Here is a 22,739-nt window from a genome sequence, read left to right on the forward strand (position 1 = left end):
GAATATTTGGTGAGCCAGATGCCCGAGGAGCCGATATTATTCTCTCACTTCCGGTTTCTTCTACCACCGGAGCTTTCTTTTTCTTCGGTTGAGTTTTCTTTGTTTGAGTCTTCGGCCGCTTAACTGTCGAGACTTTCTTTGCCTTGCTCGTAAAGTGAACGGATTTCACTATCCTGCTGCTTGGAAGAATGACCCCTAGACCGGTTTGAATGTTAAGCTGAAGTAGTAGTTTACCTAGAGGAATGGCATATCCGCGAGATCGGGTAGAGTTGGGATCCACCATCTCGCATAGGTTGGAAAAGATCACCTCCGCCCAGTTGATCTTTTCTCCTTTGACGATCGCGGCCATTGTGTCAATCTTGAGACTGGTAAGGCTATCAAAGTTGCCACCCCTTGCCTGAATTGACTTGGAGATGATGTCGCCAACGATCAATACTCCGATTTTAGGTCTCCTTTCTTGCCGGAAACCACTATCGGTTCGTCGGTGCAAGACATATCAAGACAAACCGCCAGGAGTTCATCTTCATCACCACCCTCAATGACATCAAGACCTTCTGTCGGTAGGTGGAAAACTTCAGCAATTAGATCCTTTGTAACCTCAAAGGTTTGTCCCCCGACCATTGTAGAAATAGTTTCATCATTTAAAGTGGCGTTTGCAAAGAACTCCGTAACCGCATTTTGGTAGATAATGAACGGTCCGTTCAAGAATTGTTCCAGGCCCGAGGCGGTGATTAGCCCTAAGACATATCGGGCTTCCTCCGAGCCGTTGTTTCGAATTTCTTCGAAATCAACTTGGATAATGTGGACGAAAAGAGCGGAGTCACGACCCATTTTGGAGTTTATGAGTTTGATCGAAAACTTGAATGCTTTTGAGAGTGATTGCAAGAGAGAGAAAGCAAATCGCGTGAAATGAAAATATGGTGTGTGAAGTTATATTTATAGGCCACATAGGGGCGCATCTTAGAATGCGAACCGGCGCATTGAAAGATGTGAGCTGTCACATCGATTAAAAAGGCGCCAAAGTTTCCCACCAAAATTATTGGCGGCAACTTTGATTGGGAAGATTTTGATGATAGGTTTAAAATTTGACCGGTCAATGATTAATAAAAAAGAGTACATTGTAATATTAAAACCGACGAAATGGTAAAATGAAGAACGATGATAGGTCGGTTGAAACAACATAAGCGGTTTTATAAATAAACCGTTTAGAAAAGAACCTAATGAAAGAACCTAAGAACCATCCTAGCCATTTTCTCTTCCACTGATTCCTTGGTGAGAACATTCGTTGGGTTCACCGGTGATCCCGGTCCGAGTTCAGGAGCGGTTGAGCGAATAATCCGGCTCAACTGAGGAGCGTAGCCGAGCTTCTTTTTGGTTTCAACCAATGTTTTCAGGTTTTCAAAAATGACGGACGCTAAGTTAATAGGAGTGTCACTGACTATGTAGGTCATCATATCAAACGTCTTTTTGGAGTAGTTTTGATTCGGAATCTGACACAGAATGGATCGGGTGACAATGTCATGGAGTATTTGGATATGGGGGCAAGATAGGCTTTGAGGCCGTTGTTCTGAACCAGGTTACGATCTATGGAGAACAGTTCAGCATAGTCATTAAAAGTTTCGTTCATCCGAGGAGGGAAGTCCGAAAATCCTTCAGTCGGCAGGTTGAACATCTCAGCAATTGATTCTTCTGAGATCTGAACAATAATATTATCGTTTATGATGGAAACGATAAGATTTTCAAGCATGGAAGCATTGGCGAAAAACTCTAACACTTCAGGAAGTAGAATGGGTTCGGATTCTTCCAGGAATCCGTGGAGGCCGGTCTCGACTAGTGAATCAAAGAGGAGTTCCTTTGTCTCAATGTCATCAGATGAGAGCACTGAATCAAAGTTAACACATAGGTAATTTCTAAGTGTAGGATGAGACATTTTTCGGAATAGTTTTTAGAGAGATAGAAGTTATAATTTTTGCAAGATGGCAAGATGTGTTGTGATGTTTGAGAAAAGGAGTGATAGGCCTCTTAAATAGGATGTAAAGAGAGAAAAATGCAAAGGCATTAAATGTAGGACATTGTCATTTATGATATGTCTTGTTAATGCTTTTTAAGGTATGAGGAATCTTTATATTTTCAAGACAACTTTTCTTGGAAAGTGGTGATTTTGTTTTGTCCGAGGTAATGATTCTGGTTGGAAACTAACTGAATTTAATGTTTTGTGGTTTCCATAGAGTTTAATATTCCTAAAATGGATGGAATAAAAGTAGGAAATATATTAAACCGATGTGAAGTCCCACGAGAGGGAAAAACAGACATACAAGAGATAAGAATAATTAAAATATACAACCGGTGCATGCAACAAAACGACCGGTTGTCCGTAAAGATGGTTCCTTAGCGGCTGGAGGATGAACTGCCTCTCTGCTTCTTCTTCCAAGCTTTCTCAAAGCGGTCGAAGAATGAGTCGGCCGAGTCTCCAGTAATGATTTGAAGTGGGCTTAATCCTACGCCTGGACAGAGAGGAACACCGAGATCGAAGAGGAGAGTGCTAATTTGGGGAATGAAGTCGGTGTGGAGAGTGGAAATCATTCGGATTAGGTTGTCAAAAAGCAACCTTGACTAGTTGACCGGAACTTCATTGGTGATGGCGGTCATAATGTCAAAAGACTTGGTGTAGAAAACATTTGTGACATCCTTTCCAAGGATGGATTTTCCGACAATATCGTTGAGCAGCTGATATTCAGCCCTCAACGAGGATCTTGCCCCGTGATCATCAATAGGAAGGGGAGAGCGAGAAAAATGCTGGAACATTTCAGTTTTCTGTTCAGTCGATGGAGTTAGATCGGTGAGACCTTCTTTTGGAAGATCATAACACCGAGCGAAATCTTTCTCGGTGAACTCGAAAACGGTGTTTCTTACCTTGGACTGAATAAAAGTGTCGAAAAAGGGAGTACCACAAAAAACTCTTGCATTACGAAAGAACTCCATAATGGTATCGGGAAATATGATATGTTGGTCATCCAGAAAATTTCTTAGACCGGAGTTCTCAATTGATTTGATCATTTTGTAGATCTCAAAATGATTTGTTCCTAGGACGGAATCAAACTCAATTTGAAGGACATTTTTGAAGGAAATATGTGAGATTTTGCTCGAGTAGGATAAGAGATTTCAGAGAGGTGTTGAGTATGTTAGATGTGTGATTATGCATCTATCTTATATAATAGGCAGTTGATAGTGTTAACTAGTGGATAATGCACGTTGTATCCTTGTAACCTTTGGATAAAATATCTTTCCAAATTGTGAGGAGGTTGTTACCCTATGAATGTGAGTCATGGGCCTAGACGGTGAGAGATATCATATCTTCACTTCTTTTGAGGCATGACTGCTTTGTTTTGAAAATGAATCTTTTCAGAACAGATACGTCCAAACACAATCAGTTATTCAAAGATTTTGTTGGAAATCCAAATACTCCAAGGTATAGTATATCCAAACCGGTTGGTTTTCAGTTATTAGTTTCGATGTAGTTATTTGGTGAGGCATTAAATAACTAGTCGGTTTACCGCAACCGATAAGCAATGCGGTTTTTCAATAAGTACAATGAAAATTTAATTTTCCGACATTCTGAGAAGAACTGATGGTTTTGTCTGTCCGAGCCGATATTTCTTTTTAGATAAGTAAAGTTTTGGTTTAAGAAATTAGTTGATTTATATCGGTAAGACCGAGAATATTTCTGAAAAAAGAGAACTTAGCTTCCTGTAGAGGCTTTGTGAATATGTCGGCTATTTGTTGATCGGTTGATACATATTCCAACCGGATGTGCTTTTGTTGAACATGTTCCCGGATGAAATGGTGCCTTATATCAATATGTTTGGTTCTTAAATGTAGAACCGGATTGTATGTGATTGTTATGGCACTTGTATTGTCGCAGAATATTGGAGATTCTTCGGCGGTGACACCGAAATCTCTCAGTTGCTGTTGAATCCATAGAAGTTGAGCACAACAACTTCCGGCTGCCAGGTATTCAGCTTCTGCGGTTGATGTAGCAATCGATGTTTGCTTTTTACTATACCATGAGACAAGCCTATCTCCCAAAAATTGACAAGTTCCACTGGTACTTTTTCTATCAACCTTACATCCTGCATAGTCTGCATCAGAGTAGCTTGTTAGGTTAAAACATGAGTCCTTTGGATATCACAGTCCGAGTTCCGAGGTTCCCTTTAGATATTTCAGAATTCGTTTAGCAGCTGTGTCGTGAGATTGTTTAGGATTAGCCTGAAATCTTCCACACACTCCAACTGCAAATAATAAATCTGGTCGACTTGCTGTTAGGTAGAGAAGTGAGCCGATGATTCCACGATAGGCTCTCAGGTTTACTCCCTGACCATCATCATCTTTATCCAGCTTGATTAAGGAGCTCATTGGGGTGGAGGCAGAAGAACATGTTTCCATTCCAAATTTCTTTAGTTATTCCTTTGTGTATTTGGACTGGTTAATAAATGTTCCTCCTTCGAGTTGTCGAACTTGAAGACCTAGGAAGAAACTTAATTCTCCCATCATACTCATTTTAAACTTGTTAGTCATTAGTGATGAAAATTTATCACATAGCTTAGAATCAGTAGAACCGAAAATTATGTCATCCACTTATATTTGAACAAGTAGGATATGTTCCTTCTTCTCGAATTTGAATAAGATTTTATCTACTAAACCTATAGTGAAGTCATGTCCGATCAGGAAATTTGTTAATGTGTCGTACCAGGCTCTAGAAGCTTGTTTCAAACCGTAAAGAGCTTTGTTTAGTCGATACACATGACCGGTCAGGTCAGCATTTTTAAAACCGGGTGCTTGTTCAGCATATACTTCTTCCCGTAATTCACCATTTAAGAATGCACTCTTAACATCCATTTGAAATACCTTAAAATTTTTGAAAGCAGCGAATGCTAGGAAAATTCTAATGTCTTCAATTCTAGCTACATGAGCAAATGATTCTTCAAAATCAATGCCTTCTTCTTGTTTGTATCCTTGTGCCACTAATCTAGCTTTGTTCCTCGTAACCAAACCGTCTTCATTGAGTTTATTTTTGAATACCCATCTTGTTCCGATAACCGGTTGATCTTTCGGTGTAGGAACTAAGTAACAAACTTTATTACTCTCAAACTGGTTAAATTCTTCTTGCATTGCTAAAATCTAATCTGAATCCGACAATGCTTCACCCACCTTTTTCGGCTCAATCTGGGATATGAAAGCGGAGTTTTCATATTGTTCCAGTATTTATTGCCTAGTTCGGATGGGTAGTGAAGGGCTACCTATAACAAGCTCAGGAGGATATTTTTATTCCTTTTGAAATTCCGTTGTTTAGGGATGTCTACCAAATGACCGGTTACTTGATCAAGGCTAGACGTATCGGTAGGCTGAGCAATAATGTCAGACCGACCGATGTCCTCAGTTGACACTGAGGTGTCAGCTTCCTGTTGTTTGGCAGCTTGATTTGCTTGATCCGCCTGGGTTTCAATAATACCCGTTTGGTCCTAGACAAACCGTCTAAAGACTGGAATTTCATCTTTAGTGTCAGAATGGATGTTTTGATTTTCCAATCTGTTGTGTAGATCAAAGGATGATGCGGTGTTACTTTCAACCGATTCATCAAATACAACATGAAGAGATTCTTCTACTGTTAATGTTCTAGTATTGTATACTCTATATGCCTTACTTACCGCTGAATATCCTAGCATTATCCCAACATCAGATTTTACATCAAAAGCATTTAAATAGGTTTTACCATTTATGTGGATGTAACACTTACAATCGAAAATTCGAAAATACCGAATGTTTGGAATTCTATCAAAGTATACTTTGTATGGTGTTTTATTGCGATGCTTGTTAATCATAGATTGGTTTTGTGTATAACATGCAGTGTTGATAGCTTCGGCCAAAAATTTTTGAGCAACACCTGAATCGGCTATCATAGACCTTACGGCTTCCTTGAGAGTTCAGTTTCTTCTCTCAGTCAGGCCATTCTGTTGAGGAGTTCTAGCACTGGACAACTCGTGTCTAATGCCAGATTCTACAAGAAATGCATTTAAAGTGTTGTTTGTAAATTCGGTTCCTCTATCGCTTCTAATGGTTTTATACATGTTGATTTCTCATTTTGTAAAGAGTGTAAGCAATGTAATAAATTAGAAACGGTGTCACTTTTGGATGCCAGAAATATGACTCACGTATATCTATAGTAATCATCAATAACTACCAAAGTGTGATGCATACTGCCTAAGCTGGTGACCCTAATCGGTCCAAATAGATCCATGTGAAGAAGTTCAAGACATCAATTAGACTGAATATATCCCTTGCTTTTAAAAGATGACTTAGTCTGTTTTCCCATTTGACAGGTTGAACATAATTTTTCTTTATTGAATCTTATATCAGGAATTCCTTCAACTAACCTATTAGTACGAATGTAGTTTATAGTTTTAAAGTTGAGATGATTTAATCTCTTATGCCACAACCAGGTTTGATCACTTCTAGCTACCTTGCAAACAGGATGTTCAATTTCATTCCTCTAGTCTACCTTGTAGATATTTCGTAACCTATTTCCGGTTAGTAAGGTGCTACCCTGAGAATTCTTAACTAAACATGCATGTTTATGAAATTCTACAGTATATCCGGCGTCACACATTTGACTGATTCTTAGAAGATTGAAGTTTAGGTTTTCAACAAGAAGTACATTATTAATTGTTAAATTACCATGGACAATCTTACCCTTGCCCACAGTTCTACCTCTTGAGTTGTCACCGAAAACTATCATTGAACCGACTTCTATTTTGATATCGGTCAGAAGGTTGTTGTTTCCAATCATATGTCTAGAACAACCGCTGTCCAGATACCACTCAGAATTTCTAAGCCGCTTCTTCATAACCTGTAAAATATACATATTTACAACTATTTGGTACCCACATTTACTTGGGTCCGTGGTTGATTAGTCCCTTGGGTATCCATACTTTGATTATTCGCATAATTTTCCCGGATATGGTATTGATGGTACTACATGCGCTAGGTTTGGTGTGTTTCTATCTACTTAGTGTTACCTTGTGATGTTGAGGTGAGATTTGATCGGTGTAGAATGGGCTCCTATCATAGGGTTGAATAGTTTTCCTCTTAGAGAGAGACCATTTGACTGTATCGGATGGACCTACATAGGTTAGCTCCTTAGCCAGTTTAGAATAATGAGATGATTCGGTATAGGTTGAAGAGCTCTTGACAAAGCTTATGAATGGAAGCTTGACTTTAGTGAGATTCAATCATCTGGAGGATTTGTGTTGGATGGGTGTGTTAATATAATAACCGAGACCAAATTTACACTTATAAGGTCTCTTATAGCTTGCTAATTTCCTAACTGCTTCACTAGATCTTTCCCATGCTGCCATCAGATACTTAGTTCGGTCATCTTCTTCTTCGGTCAACTCTTGAACTGACTCCTCGAGTTGTTGACTATCGGAGGAAAGTTCAGGTGTTTCCTCGATTTCGATGATCTCATCGGATTGAGCATTATTGATTTTAGGATTGAGCCGAACTGGTGCTACGAGATCGGTTCTAAAATTTAGTCGGGTTGGTACTAAAGTTGATAAGTGTTTGTATTCTACTACCATGTCATTTAATGCAGTAATTAAGTCTTCTCTAGTGAATTAATCACAGGAAAAATCAAATACATGTTCTTCATTTGCCATGAGACAGGAGATTTCGTCATCGCTATCACTGTGAGCCCATAGACTTCCTCCATCATCGACTATCATTGCTTTCTGAATCTCCTTTCCTTCACCGGTTTGTGAGTAATTGTTTCGTTGGTTTTGATCATCCGGTTTCCGGTCGTCCCTTCGTGGCTTTCTGCATTCCCACCTGTAATGTCCCAAACCATCACAGTTATAACACATAACATTAGATTTATCACCGTAGTTGTAGTTGTTTGTCGGTTGGTTTTTCTTCATAAATCTGCTGAATTTCTTTGCAAGCATGGCCATTGCATCCTCAGAAAATTGTTCTGCTGATTTGATCGGTGCAGTAGTTGTCGGTACTATGGATGTTACTAGTGCCTTAGTAGCGGTTGATGATGATGCTTCATTTTCAATCTTGGATTTCATTTCAAATTCATATGCCTTTAGATCTTCAAACACATTATGTAGCTTCATCTTGTCTAGGCAGTTTGATTCTCTCATCACCATTGTCTTTATATCCCATGCACTAGGAAGAGATCTTAAAGCTTTGATGATTGTTTCCTTGTTATCATACTTCTTTCCAAGAACCGACAACTCATTTACCATATTTGTAAAACGATCACTGAACTCCTTCATAGTTTCACCTGGCCTCATCTTGATATTTTCAAACTTTTGAGTGGCCACCATTATTTTATTTTCCTTGATTCTTTCATTTTCTTCGTGGAGTTGAATCACAGTTTCCCATGCCTCCTTTGTAGTTTTGCATTCTCTAACCTTACTGAAGGTGTTTTTGTCCAGAGACTTGAAAATGTGATAACTGCAATGATTATCCAGACTGTTTCTCCTTTTATCTTCGGCTGTCCATTCTTTTCTGTCTTTCTAAATCTTGATCGGTCCTTCGGACAGAATGAATGTCATCTCATCATCCATAGTGATCAGGTGCAAGTGCATGCATATTTTCAAGTTGGAAAAATCGTCTCCTTCTAGCATTGGATGTTTCTCGCCGAAAGTCATGCTTGCTTGCTTCATGTTGCTTGAGTATTGAAACTAACTGCTCTGATACCAATTGTTAGGATCTAGATCACGGATGGCGGACAGGGGTCCATCTGGATAGTACTTTCTAACAACACTCAACGGTTGGCATTAATCCAGTTAAGAATTAACAACGGTTTCAATACTGCACAAACTGTCACAAACCCTTGAACCGAGTTCAAGTGCGGAAGTGGTTTGTTTCAGGTTGAAGCAACACACACACAGGATGAATAAAGATAGGATCTGGAGAGTATCAGTTTGGAGATTGTCGGTTGAGAATTAGTGATGTGGTAGAAATAGTATGGATCGATTAGAATATGGAAAGTCGGGTAGAAAATAGAACTGGAAGAAGGCAAGACACGAGACAGGTTTTTATGGATTTCAGAGATAAAACTTCTACGTCACCCCTTCTTCTCAAACCACGAGAAGGATATTCACTAAGGAATACACAAACACAATACACGATCGAGTCTTATTGACTGCTCGATAATCACTCTTACAATTCTCACAGAAATTGTAATACAAACACACTCAAGCTTTGAATCTTAGAGAGATAAACACTTGTTCTTGCTCTTTCTTAGCGCTTATTCACTTGTTGTTCAAAGACTTGTTAACTTGCTTATAATTTTTTGTTCAGCTTTCTCAGCTTCTCCTTTTATAGATGAAAATGTGCCAACGGTCACATTTTTTCAATGGATAACTTCAGAGGTTCACCATAGCATTAAATGCGGTTTAGGCTTCCGAGGCATGGAACAGACCGACTCTGATTTGTCTTTGCTTGATTATGGCAACTGTCGGTTGGACAGTTGCCTGCACCTAGGAGATTGCTCCTTTGACTTGTACCAAATTGGTAACTGTTTCTTCAGGCAATCTTCTGCAGCCTGCATCATATCATCAGACTTGTACCAAAATAGTAATGTCACAGTCTGATCCTTTGATGTCATCTTCTGGATATACCCAAAGTGTCTGTTTGCACTAATTTGTAAACTACTCTTTACCTTTGACTTGTACCAAAATGGTAACTGTTTCTTCAGGCAATCTTCTGCAGCCTGCAGCATATCATCAGACTTGTACCAAAATAGTAATGTCACAGTCTGATCTTTTGATATCATCTTCTGCATATACCCAAAGTGTCTGTTTGCACCAATTTGTAAACTGCTCTTTATTTGATATCTTTGACTTATTTCTTTAAGTAGTTTTCTCGTTGGATTTGTTCTTTGGATTTGGATTGAGTACTTCATTCCAACTTATCAAGTTAGCCGGTTGTTCAATTCAACCGGACAGCTTCCGGTTTGTTCATCTATTTCTTCTAGCCGGTTTGATTACTTGACCGGTTGAAATTCTTGACCTTCCTGCCCAATAAATTTATTGAGTTAAGCTTTTTAATTAACCAATCAATTTTATCTAACAGTTTTTTATTGTAATTCCTAAAATCAAATTAATTTTATGAGAATATTATTCCATAAATAAACTAGAGAATATTATTGATGGAAATGAATACAATTATATATATAATTAAATATTATAGAATAAAATATTAATAATTTATTATTCTATTTAAATCTAATATAATTTTAATAGGAGTTTGAGAAGTTTTTAATATTATTTTTGTTTAAACTGAATTTGAATATCTGGTTCACTTAAGCCAAAATGTAGATTTAGCATAAACTGAGATAAAATATTAACATAATAAAAAAAAACTTGATTCGTTAAATTTTGTTGGCATAATATCAACATATAAAACATTTAATAATATTATGTAAATAATGTGGGAGATAATTTTTTTTTGATTCTTTTGAAGATTGAATCAAATTTTAATGTATTATTTTATTTAATAATTAATAGATCCTCAAATAAATGATTATTTATTTTTTTTAATATATAAAAGAATCAAAGATACTTAAGAATGAAAATTGAAAGAATTTTAAAATCATTTGGTTAAACAATTGACACCACTTTAATTTAATTGTCTTTATATTATTGATTTAAAATCTTTACATATTTTTTAGTTTGATTTGATTATTCATGCTAGAAAGTATAGTAATTAACTTTCACTAAAATATTACACAATTTTAAATCTTCATTCAATTATAAATTCGAAATCCAAAGGTTTTTTTATTTATCTTTCTAAATATTTTAAAATAATTCAACATTAAAATATATTTGATTCAAATTATAAAAATAATTAAAACTAAAATCTATTAGCTAGATTGCTTTGAATTATTATATTATTAATTATTTTCTCGTTAATTGATTATGACAATATATTAGGTATTTTTACACTGTATTTGATAAACAACTTTTAAATTAACGGTATATATTCATTATAAAAAATTTCTTTATCTCATAATTATCTATTATTTAACATTAATTAAATTACTTTGAATTTGAAATCGAACACGAATATTAATAAATCACGTTTAGAATTAAATATAAAAGATAAATAGAAAAAAACATACCAACAAAACAATTTCAGTTGTAAACATAAATAAATATATTAAATTTAAAAAATTAAAAAGTTAGTACTTACAAATAGAGATTAGATAGAAATGAGTTAAAACAAAGAAAAGAAATACTTTTTAAGTAGCAGCCAATCCAAATATGTATCATGGATCAATAAAGAATATATGTAATTACAAATTGCTTTATATGCCACCACAATGCCTCATATGACTCCATTCGGTCATCATTCTACTGACGAACAAACTCCAATATTTATGGTGTAAAAAGATGTATTTATTGCGAGTAAACGCCAAATTATTTGACAATTCTCTAGTCATTTCATTTCAAACCAAACATGTTTCTTTTCAATCAATATGTCTTCGTTCATCGACACACTCGCTCATACTTAAAAGACTTATTTAAATTTAGAGTAGTTAATGTACAAGATGAACACAAGTTTAGACAAAAATGTTTATTAAATATTGAAAACGTAATAATCTCGCACTTCAAACAAACATGTAATACAATCAAAAATTTTCAGTTATTGATGTTTGTGATACAATTTGTATTAATAATAAGCTATATTTCTATGATAGTTTCTAAGATATACATGAGTTTGATGTTTGTAATCATCAAACTTAAATATATAGAAATCTTATTCACTTGTAATTAGACTACATAAGTCATCATAAATATATACCTTATTATTAATATTTCCAACCAATCAAAAACCTCGAAACACATAAATTTATATGTCGTATACATCTAAAATGCTAAATTTCAGCCTATTAATGCTTGATAAAATCATTTTTTATTTGTGTCCCCTTTTTAACTATTACAAATAATAAAGTCTATTAAATATAAGAGTGTAATGTCAATGAACGGATATAAATTAAAGAGAAGACATGTTAATAAGATAAAATAGATGGAAGCTCTTTGAAGATAATTAATTGTGACTACTAGATGTTGATTCTAGGAAAGGAAAGGAGAAATTGTTGAATTACCTTCGTGCTTCGTGCTTTGTGCTTTGGCTGCAAGAAGACATTTTAAATAATTAATATACAATATTTAATTCATTTTATGTAGCATATAACATAAAGGGACATCAAAGTTGTGATTGAAACAATTACTAAAGAATAAAAATTAAATCACAGATGAAGGATTTGAAGAAGATTTGAGAGTGTGAGAAGCATGTTAAGATAATGATTTATTTATATATGTCATTAGAGTATTCTAGAATCTTGAATACAAATAAAAAAAATCAAAATCAAAATCAAAATATTATTAATCTTGTTGTAATCTAATTTGGATTTTAGAAATATTTTTTTTATGGGTGTAAAAAAATAATAAATAAAGTAATCTATTAATTAAAAGAAAATATTAAATTTGTTTTAATAGAAATATATTTAATTAATTTGATTTATTTCCATCATTATCTTAGATATTTTTACAGTAAACCTAATTTCAAAATATTTTTATACTATATAAAAATAAAATATTTAATATTATTCAACATAATATATTTACATAAAAAAATATCATATTTTTTATTTTAGGAAAGATATATATTCTTAATATATATATTCAATATATTGATTAATTCTACGGATCAATCGCTACGGTACGGTATACCTTAATTTTTTATCTATACCTTACAATTTACCGAACATTTTGGTATACAAAAATTCATATCTTTATATTACCTTAATTTTGATATACCTTAATTTATGTATACCTTAATTTTGGTACGGTATCAGTATTATACATTTGATACCTAAAAAACATATTCTTAAACAAAAAAATCAATTTAATATAGTTACTACGTAAACGTTATACAAAACAAAAAATAATGATATTTATCATAAAATAAAATATTCTTTTTAAAATTTAACATTTTTAAAAATTAGGATATTATAAAAATTAAAGTTAGTTAAAAAATTGGTGTTAACAAGAATTAACATGAGTATAGTTTTAAAGTTTAACTTAAGTGGAGACGAGGAGTGAAATTAAGAATGGTCCTCAATCGTATTTATATCTGCAAATTTGTTTTATAAATATATAATAAAATTTAAGTTAGATAAATGTTAGTTTATTTAGACTTAATTAATTAAAAAAATCACTCTTTTTGTTATGAACATACAAGATAAAGAACAAGAGAGATAACAACGAGAGAATGTATTATTGTTTATGAAAGGGATACCTGTACAATATTCCTATGTGTCCTATTTATAGGAGTAGATACATATAAATCAAAGGTCTTCATAATTGTGGAATATTAAAACCAAGAGTTTTACACAATGTCATCCGTTAAATATATTGCATTTATAATACCCCCTTGAATTTCATTGGTATACTGCCTCATTAAAAACTTTATCAGGAAAACTCGTTGGGATAAAACCATGATTAAGGGAAAAAGACTGCAGTACATAAAATCCACCTTTTATTACATCTCTTTAAACTTTTGAGTCTCCGCATGTCAATAATATATAGTAGTTTTTCAAAGGTCGTAGTAGACAATGCTTTTGTTAATAGATCTACTAGATTATCTGAGGAACAAATTTGATGAACATCAATATCACCTTTCTTTTAGAGATCATGAGTGAAAAAGAATTTTGATGATATGTGTTTCGTTCTATCGCCTTTAATATATCCTCCCTTTAATTGTGCAATACAAGTTGCATTATCCTCATATAAAATTGTTGGAGAATTCTTGTTTATAGATAAGCCACATGACTCTCGAATATGATGAATGGTTGATCTCAACCATACACATTCTCGACTTGCCTCACAAATAGCGATGATCTCGGAATGATTTGAAGATGTGGCGGTAATTGATTGTTTCATAGATCTCCAAGACATATGTGAATACGTAACCCGTTTTAGACCTACCATTATGAGAATCAGATAAATACTCTACATCTGCGTACCCAAACAATTCAGCTTCACATATATATAGATAATATAATCCCATGTCCATAGTTCCTTGAAGGTACTAGAAAATATGATTAACTCCATTCTAATGTCTCCTTGTCGATGAAAAATTATATCTCGCTAATAAATATACTGCAAATGATATATTATGTCTAGTATGAGTAGCCAGATACATTAGTGCTCCAATAGCACTAAGATATGGTACTTCAGGACCAATTAGTTCTTCATCACACATATGAGGTCGAAATGGATCTTTATTTATATCAATTGATCTCATGATCATTGGACTACCTAGGGGATGTGCTTTATCCATAAAAAATCTTTTTAGTACTCTTGATGTATAAGTAGATTGATGGACGAGAATTCCATTACCTAAATGCTCAACGTGCAAGCCAAGACATAACTTTATTTTTCCCAGATCTTTCATCTCAAACTCTTTCTTAAGATAACTAACTATTTCAGATAGTTCATCATTAGTTCCAATAATATTCAAATCATCCACATAAATTACAATTATTACAAATTGTGATCCAAATCTCTTAATAAACACACATGAACATATTTGATCATTTTGAAATCCATTCTTTAATAAATATTCACTAAGACGTCTATACCACATACGTCCAGATTGTTTCAATCCATATAGAGATTTGCATAGTTTAACAGAGTAAAGGTCTCGACGATCTGAATTAAATGCTTCTAGCATTTTAAATCCTTTAAGGAGTTTCATGTATATGATGTTATAAGGGAGCAATATAAGTATGCCGTCACAACATCCATTAATCTCATCTGCAATTTCTTGTGTATTGATAAACTTATCAGATATCTAAATGTTGTTGCATCCACCACAGGAAAATATGTTTCCTCATAATCAATACCAGGTCTCTACGAGAATACCTAGGAAACAAGTCGTGCCTTATATCTGAAAATTTTATTTTTCTCACATTTATAACTGATCGGTTTAATACTAAGCTCGAACTCCGCTCGATTATATAATCATAGGCTTGAGTTCGGCTCGAAAGGCTTGAAAGACTCGAATATGACAACTACCTTTTCCTGAAAGAGGGCCTTGCACGAAACCAAACTACCCCCACCCAATCAAGTACCAGTTGCTTCTCTTATTTAAATATATTTATATATTAATTTCTTATATTAAAAAAATAACTAAACATGATTTAGGGTTTTACTGAAGCGAGATTTAGGGCTTCAAAACGAGATATAAGTTTGTTGAAGAAGTATCGATGGGCAGTCTCTTGAGTCTTCTTACAAAATGGTTATGAAAGTCGTGTATTGTAATTAAGATAAACTTAAAAACATATTATACTCCATTAGGTTTATTTTGAAAAATAAAATACTTTATAGTGAAATAAAAATAATTTTATATCTCATATAATATAATATATTGAAATTTTCATATGTTAAATAAAATTACAATATAATTATATTTTTTTATTTGATTTTCAAAAATTATGTTTATGTAATTAAATTAATATCAAATCAATTTATTTCCTTATAAGTATTATATAATATATATTTTTTAATTTATAAATATTATTATAGTATATCTTGATATATCAAAATATTTAAAATCTCATACCTTTTACGTACCAATAACTTTTGTATCGGTATCATAAGCAATAAGTCCATAAATAGTCTTATGGGTGTTTCAAATTTTGATTAAAGGGTAAAATATAATATAAATAAATTATATGATTAGGCTCCAAAAAGCTCGACGAGCCATCAAGCGAGTCTTACTTAAGCTTGAATTTGGTTCGAATCTTAAACGAACTGGCTCGAGCTCGGCTCAAATTTGATTTTCACCAAACTCGAATCGAGCTTTGACCGAGCAGTTCACGAGCGACTCGACTCATTTACACCTCTAATGTGTAGGTTTGATATGAATTAATGTTGTTGCATGTTGCCAAGCTTGTATCAGAAGTTTCGTTTTCATATGCAACGGTCTTGCAATTAGTTGAAGATGTTTTATCAATGACTCTGCAATGCCATTTTGTGTGTGAACATGTGCTACTGGATGTTCAACACTTATCCCAATTGACATACAATAACTATTAAAAGTTTGGGAGTTAAATTCTTCAGCATTATCAAAAAGAATAGATTTAATTAAATAGTTTGGAAAGTGAGCTCGTAATTTGATAATTTGAGCAAGTGATCTTGCAAATGTTTGATTACGAGTTGATAATAAACACACATATGACTATCTTGTTCATACGTCAATTAATAACATAAAATATATGAATGGTCCACATGGTGGATGAATAGGCCCACACATGTCACCTTCTATTCTTTCAAGAATTTTCAAGGGTTCAGTCCTAATTTTAGATGGTGATAGGTTTATTATTAACTTCCTTTGTGAACAAGAAGCACAAGAAAATTCATTGGGTAAAAAAATCTTTTGGTTTTTCAGTGAATGCCCACATGAATGATTAATTATTCTTCGTATCATAATAGCTCTAAGGTTTCCCAATTTATCATGCCATGTAATAAAATTATTTTGATCGACAAACTTCTTGTTTGTAACAACATGTACTTCACCAACACTTATGTTTGTGAGATATAATCTAGAGGAAACTAAGGGTAATTTTTCTAAATAAATTTTTTTTACCCGAGATGATACTTGTGATAGATAAATATTATTTATTGCTTTCATTTATAGTCTCGATGTGATATCCATTTTCGCAGATATCTGTAAAACTCAACAACTTTCTTCGAGATTTGGACGAATACAATGCATTATAAATACAAATGTTTGTTCATTTAGGAAATATAATATTTACTCTTCTGGAGCCTTCAATAATTTTTTATCTACCCGATATTGTATTCACATATGTCTCTTTCATCACTAAAGAAATAAAACATTTTTTGCTTTTCAAAATGGTATGTGTTGAGGCAGTATCTACGAGACAACTGTATTTTTCATTCATCACGTGTTCGCTTCTAGGAACCTTCATTTTCTCCCTTAAATAAAATATAATATTAATAATTAATAAAGAACAAATAATAATAATAATAAAAAAAGCATATTCAAACTAAATATATATATAACGCATTAATTAATACTGCATTTATTTTATTTTTTTTATTCTTTTTTTCGAAATTTTATTAAATATTATAAAGAAAACACAAAATATCAAATGACCTAATTCTTATTTTTACGCTCGATAAGAAAATCGGCTACGTCAAACCTAGAGAAGTCATCGAGTCCAAATTCAGGGAATGGGTTCGATCTAGTTGGATGAGCCTCATGATTTTTCATCAAAAGCTCATTATTTTATTCGGCCAATAATATACATGATATTAATTCTGAATATTTCTCAAAACCTTTTGCACGATAATTCTGCTGCAGGAACACATTCGATGCATGAAATGAGGAGAATTTTTCTCTAATATGTCTTCGTCAGTAACAATTTCTCCACATATTTGAGTTGAGAAGTAATCTTAAATAAAGAAGAATTATATTCACTCACTAATTTAAAGTCTTGTAGGCGAAAATGCATCCATTCAAATAGAGCTTTTAGAAGAATGAAATTTTTAAATGATCGTACCTTTCATTCAAATTGTTACATAGGACCAATGGATCTTTCACATTGTGATACTCAATTTTTAAACCTTCGTGAATATGAAGACGAAGGAAAATCATTGCTTTGGCCTTATCTTGGTCGGACATAGTGTTTTCATCTTTGATGGTATTTCTAAGATCATTAGCGGGAAGATGAATTTCAGTATCTAGAATCTATGAAAGGTAATTCTTTCCGGTGATGTCAAAAGTCGTGAACTCTAATTTCGTAAGGTTCGACATAGAATTGTTAGATGAAATCGTTAAGATTGAAATTATAAGAGAATATCGCTGTCAATCTTATTCAATTTGGTTTTCCCAAATGAGGTGCAAAAATTTCGCACCCACGAACGAAGAGGGAGCCTTCGACCTTTTTCTTCAGGATCAAGAGTTATCGTGCTGATAACGTGTAATGAACATACAAGATAAAGAACAAGAGAAATAACAACGAGAGAATGTATTATTGTTTATGAAAGGTACACCTTTATAATATTCCTATGTGTCCCATTTATAGAACTAGATACATAGAAACAAAGGTATTCATAACGGTAGAATATGAAAACCAAGAGTCTTACACATTGGACTCCATTAAATATATTGCATTTATAATAAAAAAATTATTTATTTGAAGATCTATTAATTATTAAATAAAATAATTCATTAAAATTTGATTCAATCTTCCAAAAGAATCAAAAATTTATCCCCACTTTATTTACATAATATTATTAAATGTTTTATATGTTGATAGTATGCAAACAAAATTTAACGAATCAAATTTGTTTTATTATTTTCATATTTTAACTTAGTTTATAATAAATTTACATTTTGACTTAAGAGAACAAGATATTCAAATTCAGATTAAACCAAAATATTATTAAAACTTCTCAACTCTTATGAGATATTGTTAACATTGAATAAAAAAAAATATAATTGTACATATATCTTATCTAAAACATTAGTCACCCTTTAATTAAATTATCATGTACACCATGCGCACAAATAATGATATAAAAAATCGCAAAAATAATTTACGGTAAAAACGTGATAGCATTTTTAATTTGAAACACATATATAATATTTTAAATTTTATTTTAAACCATTTTAAGTTTATAGGCGGGTAAAGCCACAATACGACACAATTATCCATTTACTCACACATATATATCCAAATTAACCACTACTCTCGACCCGACAATCCGAACACTTTAAAAATTAAGCATCATTATAAATATATATATAGATAGATAGATTAGTTAGTTAAAAAGTTGAACTTATATTGTTAAAATGTCTCGCGTTCATCTAATTTGGTGTTTAATTTAAAATATAAAGTGTTATTAGTCTAGTTGGTTAAAGGACTGTACTTGTTTTGTTAGGTTGCGAGTTTGAAACATACATATAGCATTTTTAATATTATTTTAAACCGTTTTAAATTTATTGGCGGGTGAACCTACAATCCGACCCAAGTATCCATTACTCTCACATATAATCTCTCTCTATATATATAATGATGATTAATTTTTAAAGATTTCGAATTGTCGGGTCGAGAGTTGTGGTTAATTTAGTTAGTTAAAAAGTTAAACTTATATTGTTAAATTATCCCGTGTTAATTAAATTTGGTGTTGAATTTAAAACTTAGAGTGTTACTAGCCTTGTTGGTTAAAAGGTTGTCCTTGTTTTTATTAGGTTGCGAGTTCGAAACATACATATATCATTTTTTATTTTATTTTAATCGTTTTATGTAGGGGTGGAAAAAATACCGATATTAAAATTTTATCGAAAATATTTTACCGTAATATATCAAAAATATCGATTTTTAAGGTATACCAGAAAAAAGGTAAGGTATGATACTGATACCGAAATTATCGATACGGTAGGTATGAGATTTTTAAAATTTCGGTATATCGAGATATACGGAAATACCGAAATAGTATTTATAAGTTAAAATATAGCTTTCGTTAGAGAATTTATCATCATAGAAGGAACGTATATATATTACTTATAAGGAAATAATTAAATAAATTTGATATTAATTTAATTACAGAAATATAATTTTTGAATAATATCAAAATATAATTATATTGAAATATTATTCTATATATACCTCTCTACCTTACCGATGAGATTAATTTTTTTGAAGTTAATATGTTTTTTAGGTATCAAAAGTATAATACTGATACCGTACTGAAATTATGGTATACCGAAATGAAGGTAAGGTAATGGTATAAATTTTTTGTATACCGAAATTAAGGTATATCGAAATCAAGGTATACCGAAATCGAGGTAAGGTAAAGGTATGCATTTTTTGCATAACGAAATTTTATGTAAGGTATGGATAAAACATTAAGGTATATCGTACCGACCCATCCCTAATTTTCTGTTTATTATCGGGTTAACCCATAATCCGACCCAAGTATCCATTTACTCTCACATATACATCCAAATTAATCACAACTCTCGACCGGACAATTCGAACCCTTTAAAAATTAAGCATCATTAATTATATATATATATATATTTCACAAATTAAACTAAATTTAAGTTGTTTATATTTCTTATTAAATTATATTAAATTTAAATAGAATAATAAATTATTAATATTTTATTCAATAATATTTAATTATATATAATTGTATTCATTTCAATAAATAATATCCTCTATGAACAATAGAATAATATTCTCATCAAATTAATTTGATTTTAGGAATTAAAATAAAATAAATACAAATCTCTTATGGTCCTTGGTTTCTATATTTCTATATAAATATTGTATTGTTAACCATTTAAAATCAAATTTTGCATTTTATAATCACTATATTTACTTGATTTTTCAGTTTTACTATATGAATTGATTCAATTTGGAGATGATGGTACATCACAATGGTGATGATTATAGTAAGTTTTCAAAATAGTCATAATTAGATTATACTTCTAGTTTCTTAAATTTACTTTAATCTTTATTTTATAACTCTAATTTTACTATTAAAACTCTTAAAAATAATATTTTTTTTAATTAAATAAATTTAAATATATTTTTGGTTAAATATGTTTTTAATAAGTTAAGTTACAATCAAAACGTTACATGTATACTATTCTTAAAAAATAATATTGTTTATAATAGTTGTACTTTGACAACCCTGTATTATATATTATTTTATGACATATATATTTATATTCAAGATATTTATATACAAGTTATATCATTCTATTCATTTATACTAAAAAATTATATATTTATTTTAAATATTTATAGTATTTATATTTTTAGTAATCAAAAATAAAATTGATTGGGGGTTGTCCAATCACAATTATTTTCGGATTTTTATATAAAATCTACTATTCAACTATTTTCACTTTACATCTTCGTATTATAATTCTAATATTTATGATGCTCTTGAATTATTATTTTCAAAATTCTTTATAATTAAAAATTAATAAAGACTAATCAGATGCAATAATTTTAATTGTATTTGCTAATAGAATATATTAATTAATTTCCAATTGTTTATGCTAATTAATGTAAGGACCATAAATACTAATTTTATAAAAACATAACAACTTCAATAAAATATGCTTGTATAAAAAAATTCATTATTAACCTATTAAACAGAATCAAAAAATATTATTACCTTAACTAACTTACACATTTTGTAAATAAAATATCATATATATATATATATATTAATAAATTGAATATAAAATAAAATACTAACCTAGTCATAATTTTTTGATATTAAAAGAAAAGTTAGATGTTCATAATCTAATTTTAAAATTCTTAATTACTTAGTCAGGAGTCATGACACCTTATTTATATTTTTAACAAAACACCTAAAAACAAAAAACTATTTAGGTACAAAATTTAATAACAAGAAATAGATATAAAACAAAGAAAAATTAAGTTAAACTAGAATAGGGTAAATAATAGTTCTTTACAACGGTCTCATATGTCGCATTATCCTAAATGACTCGTGACAATCAATAATTACCAACTGCAATATTTTTAATTTATCGAAAGAATAATTCTCTAATTTGATTTAAAACATTTTTAAAATTATAATTGATACTTAATAGGATCATATTGTCATAATGACATTCTTGCAATTTGTTCGAGTAGTTAAATGAAAGTGAAACTTGTTATCCCATCCTTTCAATTATTGTTAATGATACTCTTATAATCTCATCCTTAACAGATATTAGTGAGTCTTCTTTCAAATTAGATAAAAGGATAGTAAATAGTTTTAAGAGAAGTTTAAGTCATAAAATGGTGGAAACATTGGTGTACACTAATAATTTACTAAAAGTGGAAGAATTTAACTTATGAAAATATTCTACAGATGATAAACTTAAATTGTAAAAGAAAATTGAAAAATTAAGAAGAGTGATTTTTAATAATGAAGTCTAAATTAACTAACATTTATCTAACCTAAATTGTATGATAAATTTATAAAACAAATTTGCAGATATAACCGTTCTGAATTTCATTCTCTCGTCTCCACTTTAGTCAAATTTAAAAATTACACTTATCTTAATTCTTGTTAACTTTAATTTTTTAATTAAATTTAATTTTTAAAATTTATTAATTTTTACAATTGCTAAATTTTAAAAAAATATTTTATTTTATGATAAATATCTTTATTTTTTAGTTTTGTGTAACGATCACGTATTAACTATATTAAATTGATTTTTTGTTTAAGAATATATTTTTTAGGTATTATCAAAGGTATAATAATGATACTGTACCAAAATTAAGGTAAACCAAAATCAAGATAAGATAATTGTATGAATTTTTGTATACCAAAATTTTCGGTAAGGTATAAGGTATGATAAAAAATTAAGGTATACCGTACCAAAACATACTTAGAAATGAATCAATATATTGAATATATAACTATGAAAATAAAACTTTAATGGTAATAAAATTTTAATTTTAATTATTTCTTAATATATATAGTAATATATATTTTGTTACAAACGTAATTATTATATATTTTAACAATATTATTACAGTATTATTAAGATTAGATATTTTGATATTATTATTATTACTATAACTTATTGATTTATTA

The sequence above is a fragment of the Impatiens glandulifera genome, chromosome 7 (assembly GCF_907164915.1).
Source record: "Impatiens glandulifera chromosome 7, dImpGla2.1, whole genome shotgun sequence".
NCBI classification, from domain to species: Eukaryota; Viridiplantae; Streptophyta; class Magnoliopsida; order Ericales; family Balsaminaceae; genus Impatiens; species Impatiens glandulifera.